The following is a 5,655-nucleotide window of genomic DNA, read 5'->3' on the forward strand; positions in this document are numbered from 1 at the left end:
CCCTCTCCCTCTCCCTCTCTCTGTAGCCCCCACTCTCTCTGGACTCCACTTTTGACCATCTCTCTTGTGTGTCTAGCACACAGGCAAGTGAGTGAGTGTACCAAGTCCTTAAGAGACCCAGAACAGGTCTTAAGTATTCTTACCACACAAACAAGCATTGCAGGAGTAGAAGCTAGCTTTCCTGGCTTCATCAGCCTCTAACACCAACAACAAGCACCACACTATACACTGTGCCTGAATGCTACTTTTATTAATCAATTCAGGAATGTTCAGGAAACCTTCATACACATACTCTCAGCTCTGTTCTTTCTATGTTAGCAATTTAGGGATAGAGGTGTATCTCTCAGAGCTGTTGGAGCAGGTATGGAGGATTAAAACACTTTTCTATGCATTATACCAATGATACAACAAGAGGCTGTATAAACTCAGGGTTTGACTGAACATCTTATTCTGAAAGTCACCCTCTTAAGAAGGTTAGCATCGATAAGAGTATATCAACCTAATACTGACAGACGCCTGGGTTTCCAATAATTCTATTATGAGAAATGTTAAGGGCTAGAGATGTGAATCAATTGGTAGAGTGCATGAAACTCTGGGTTTAACCCTCAGCACTACATAAACCAGGCATAATAGTATATTATGATTACAGCATTTAGAAGTTAGGACTGAAGGATCAGGAATTCAAGGTCAATCCTCAGCTTAAAAGTAAGTTATAGGTCAACTGAAGCTACATGAGACCCTATCTGAAGAAGAAGAGGAAAGAAGGAAGAAAGGAATGGAGGGAGGAATACTGGCTGGTTGTGCATGTATCTTGAATGTAGAAGCAGAGTTTTCTATGGTATGGAAAGTGAAGTGGGTTTGGGGGTGGGTGGGTTTTGCTTTTCTATTTTTATTTTTATTTTTTTCTCATACAATACATCCCAAATCACAGCCTCCCCTCCTCCCAGTCCCCTATTCCCTGCATCTCCCCAGATCCACTGTTCCTCCTTTTTCCTTTAGAAAAGAGTGGGTCTCTCAGTGATATCAACCAAACATGGTATAAAAATATGCAATAAGATTAGGCACAAACCCTCATATCAAGCCTGGATGAGGCAACCTCATCCAGCGTGAGGGAGAAAGGTTCCCATGAGCAGGCAAGTGAGCCAGAGACAGCCTTACTCCCACTGTTAGGGGGCCCACAGGAACCCCAAGGTAAACACCACAGCAAGCATGAAGGTTTGGGGATGCTGACTACGGTGCCCACTCACACTGCACCACAGGGGACAAGTGTGCCTGCCCTGTGTTTTCATCTGTACTAGACCCAAGCAGGCTCTTACTTTTCTGGTTGTTGGAATGGGTACACACCAATAACTTGTCTCATTTGCAGTTCTTCAAAAGCTGGTGAGAGGATCCAACCACATTTCCTGTATACTGTATATCATCCTCCAAGAACGCAATGCCTCTTTCTATCCTTTGCTGGTCTACAGATGGGTTAAGTTTCATGGTTCATTTGTGGAACTTCGTACTTTGTAACTAGCACACCTTGAATATTTGATGTGTTGAAAGATGAGAGGCCAGTTCCATTTGTTTTAACCCCCTGACATGGGTCACCTATTGTTTTAACACAAGGATTGAATATTCACCAATTCTACTTGTTTGGAATGGGCTTGTACCACAGCTACCTCTCATGTATACACTGGTCTAGTCTAGGCTTTGCATTCTGTCCCACTGACTTCCTGGTCCACGTTGCTTGAATCCCTTTGCATTGTTAGTATATCTTGATGAACATAAATTTCCCTGCTGCCCAAAAGGAGAATCTCCAAGCATCTGTCTCTCCCTTCACAATCTGTCTCTCCCAAATACACAGCACACCTGTTTACTCTTGGAATTTTCTCAATTCATTTTAAGAAGCGATGCTGCCTTTAATGAAACCATCATCAATGCTCATCACTCTGCCAAGGGAAAAGAAGACACAGTTCCATCTGAAGTTGTCACCATGTGCACTCCTGGCAGAGCAATCCTGAAGACAGTGGTCCCCTCCATCTCCCCTCTCTAAGTCATGTGACCAACAGATAACCACACCCAGATCATCTTTCATTGGAGAAGAAAACTGATTAGAAAAGAAAAGAAAGGAAAAGGAAAGAAAATAAAAGAAAAGAAGAGAAGAGAAAAGAAAAAGAAAGAAAAGGAAAGGAAAGAAAGTACGAAAAGAAATCTTGGGTCTGAGGAGGTGGCTCACACAGTGAAGAGCTTGCCTTCCAAGTCTGAGGGCCTGAATTTGAGGCTTGGGACTCACACAAGTGAGACATGTGGTTTTTATGTGTAAACCTAGAGCTGGGTAGATGGACACAGGCACTTCTCTGAACTCACTGGCCAGTTATCCTAACCTACTTGGGAGTTCCAGGTCGGTGAGAGATTTATGTCTCAAAAAATAAATAAGATGGACAGCATCCCAAGGCTTCAATCTGCACATACACATACATATGAACCCACATACATGTACACCTGTGTGTGCATGAGCACACGCAGGTGCACACGTACACACACACACACACACACACACACACACACACGTACCTGCACACTCAAAATCTAGGGTCATTTCTAAGTGATAATATAACATGGCGACTAAGTAATCTGTAGATTTTCTTTAAATAGTCTATAGGTTTTCTTTTAGCCCATATCTTCAAATATTGATTACATATGATAGACTGGTTTAAAATTTATATAAATGTACCTTTTGTTCTCCTATAGTAATTGTTGTCTCCAAATCTTATTGCCTCTTCTGTCTGCTAATCTAGACCTAGTCCTGGAAGCATCTAACCTCTGTACAATCTTACCCAGGCCTAGAATGTTTTTAGCCTCTATGACTTACTGCTGAATATGTTCACCCTTTCTCAAGATTTTCCTGAACTCTGGCTGGCTGGTTCAACTCAGCATTTTTGGCTCAAAACTCCTCTTCAAACTAACTGGTTGAATCTTGCTTCTCTCTCTGCCTCTGACTGAATTGCTCTACTTGGCCTCATACTGCCTTTGCCAATCTGTTCTAATCTTCTGGCTCCTTCTCATTCTCTGGCTTGTTCTTTCTTTACCTATGTCCAGCTTGTTCCCCCTCTGCAACCTGTCTCTGCACAACTGTCCTGGCAAAACTTCCCTGTCTTCCTTTCTGTCTGCATGGCTCTATGTTAAGTAACCCCTTTTTCTCTGTTCTTACAACAGTTGGGCTTATCCTATTCTGTCAAATCTTTCCCTGATTCATCACTTTGTCTACCTCTCAACTTAGACATCACTTTCAAACATGGAGCTTCCTTCTACAAACTAACCTCACCTTCATTATTTGGGATCTACTAAGGGTAAATCTGTATTCCAGCCAAAGGGATTAAAGATGTATACTAAGGGCATGTCTATACTTTAGCCAGAGTAGCCATATTGCTGGATCAAAATCCCTCTACAATTTAAAAATAGCTTGGACTGGAAGCCCACACCCTTAATCCCAGGACTCAGGAGGTAAGCAGATGTCTATGAGTTCAAGGCCCACCTGGTCTACATTGTTCCAAGATAGCCAGAACTGCATAGTGAGACCCTGCTTCAAAATAAATAAAATAAAAATTTAGGTCAATGTAAATTTTGGTCTTTAGGACCAAAAAAATGAATATAAATGCTGTATTGTATTAACTTGCTTAACAACTCCAGCGATTTACTTTTCTTATCTCCTCAGGCAATTGCCCACTTTGTTTTTGTAAGGATTGGAGAATTGTGAGCATAAAGCATGGACTAACCAAGGCACTGCAAAGGTGCCCAGGAGGTGGACTGCTGGCAGCATCGTGTGGCTTTCGGTGCTGTGTCTTCTGTACACTTGGCAGCTCTGCCAAGTGCTTTGTGCATTTTCTCTTCTCATGGGTGCAAAAGCCCTGATGGAAGCTGCACACACTGCCGAGGGGCTCGAGGGCAAGCTCACAGCCCTGCACCCAAAATCTGGAGGGCTCTGATTCCTCTGCAGCCCCCAGCAAGACACAAGGCGCAAAATTTCTTGGAAAGCATGTGAGTTTTAGAAGATTCTGAGGTTCTGTAGACATAACCGACCTAATACAGATCATATTCAATCCCATTTAGGGTCTGCTTTAGGTGAATGTCTTTAGCTCACCATTGTGAATATGAAGTGCTGTCAGAACTCATGTTTCTGCAGAAACAGTGAGGAGCAGAAGTTGGATCTACCTGCCTCATCATTTATTTGACCTTCATTTTAGCTCAATAAATTACACACCAGAAATCCTGTACATGAGGAGAAACAGTTCAGCATTTGAATGTGTTTGCTGTTTTTACAAAAGACCTGACTTTGGTTTCCATCAGTCTCTTCAAGCAAATCACAACTGCCTGTAACTCCAGCGCCTGTTGATCCAATGACCTCCTCTGTTCTCCTAAGGCTCTCACATTCATGTGTGCTTACACATTAATAAAAACAGTACAAACCTTGTTTTTAATCCTCAGTATGGTAGCTAGGCATGACAGCATATCCTTGGCAGTCCCAGCACTCAGGAAGTAAAATAGAATGAAGAGGATCAGGAATTTGAGGTCATCCTTGGCTACATCGAAAGTTGGAGGACAGCCTGGGATGCCTGAGAGTCTGTCTCAAAAGGACCAAGTAAAAATAAGTACTGAATATGTTCGACTTGCTAACTTCTAAGTGAGCTGATTAACGGTGCTGCCTTTTCAGACTGTTGTCCAAGGGATGCTTAGCTCTCCAGGTGATGCTACAGGGCAGGATGGTTACATGTTTTCAGCGTTGAACAGACAATTTGTTTCTATTCATTTAACAAGAATGATTTGCCTGGGTATTTTTCTGTATCTAAACTGCTCCATGAACTGACCACTGCACTCTGGTATGTGTGCAATTTAGCAGAGAATATTAAGAACAAAGAAGCAATCTTTGATTTGCTCATAACTAAACTGCTCCTGGCCCAGGTCAAAGGCTGTCTTTGGGTAAATGAGGCAAAAAGCACTTTGTAGGTAGTAACCATTCTATATTTAAGTACAAATCATTACTTCTACCCAGTATAGGTCTCTTCTTTCTGATTTGTGAGATCATACGAACATTGCTGTCTACTACAGAAGAGAAGTCAGCACACGCTCCAGGAGCTGGGAATCTAGTGTCTTTTCATCTGAATTTACAGATCACTGTCTTTATGAGTGACAACATAACAAAAAGAAACAATGTGATTTTAAACACCCTCTGAAGTGGAAAAGGTAACTGTATTTAAATGAAAGAAAGAGCCATTTTTAAATTAATTAAAGGAGCATTTGGTACATGGAAGGTCATATATTCTGCACTCTACATTTGCAGATAATGAGGCTCACGTGTCTATAGTAATTGTTCCTGGCTTTCTATAGTGGGCAAAGCACAAATACAGAGTGTACTTGAAGCCTAGCTGTAAGTAGATTATGAACATTTAATGTAGAATGTTATCATAAGACTCAGGGTACCCAATTGCAGGCTCTGTCACCCACTTTCCAGCGTGCTTCTGAAGATCATAGTTAATTCTGCTGATTTATGGTAATGCCGCCGCCTATCGTCCACGGCATCGGAGACCACTAACAAGCTTAGGATAAGCCTGAGCTGGAATGGTTTGAGGTTTAAATTTCTGTAACGATTATAAAGTAGAAGGAGCAAAATCCTAC

The sequence above is a fragment of the Mastomys coucha genome, unplaced genomic scaffold (genome assembly GCF_008632895.1).
Source record: "Mastomys coucha isolate ucsf_1 unplaced genomic scaffold, UCSF_Mcou_1 pScaffold17, whole genome shotgun sequence".
Classification (NCBI taxonomy): domain Eukaryota; kingdom Metazoa; phylum Chordata; class Mammalia; order Rodentia; family Muridae; genus Mastomys; species Mastomys coucha.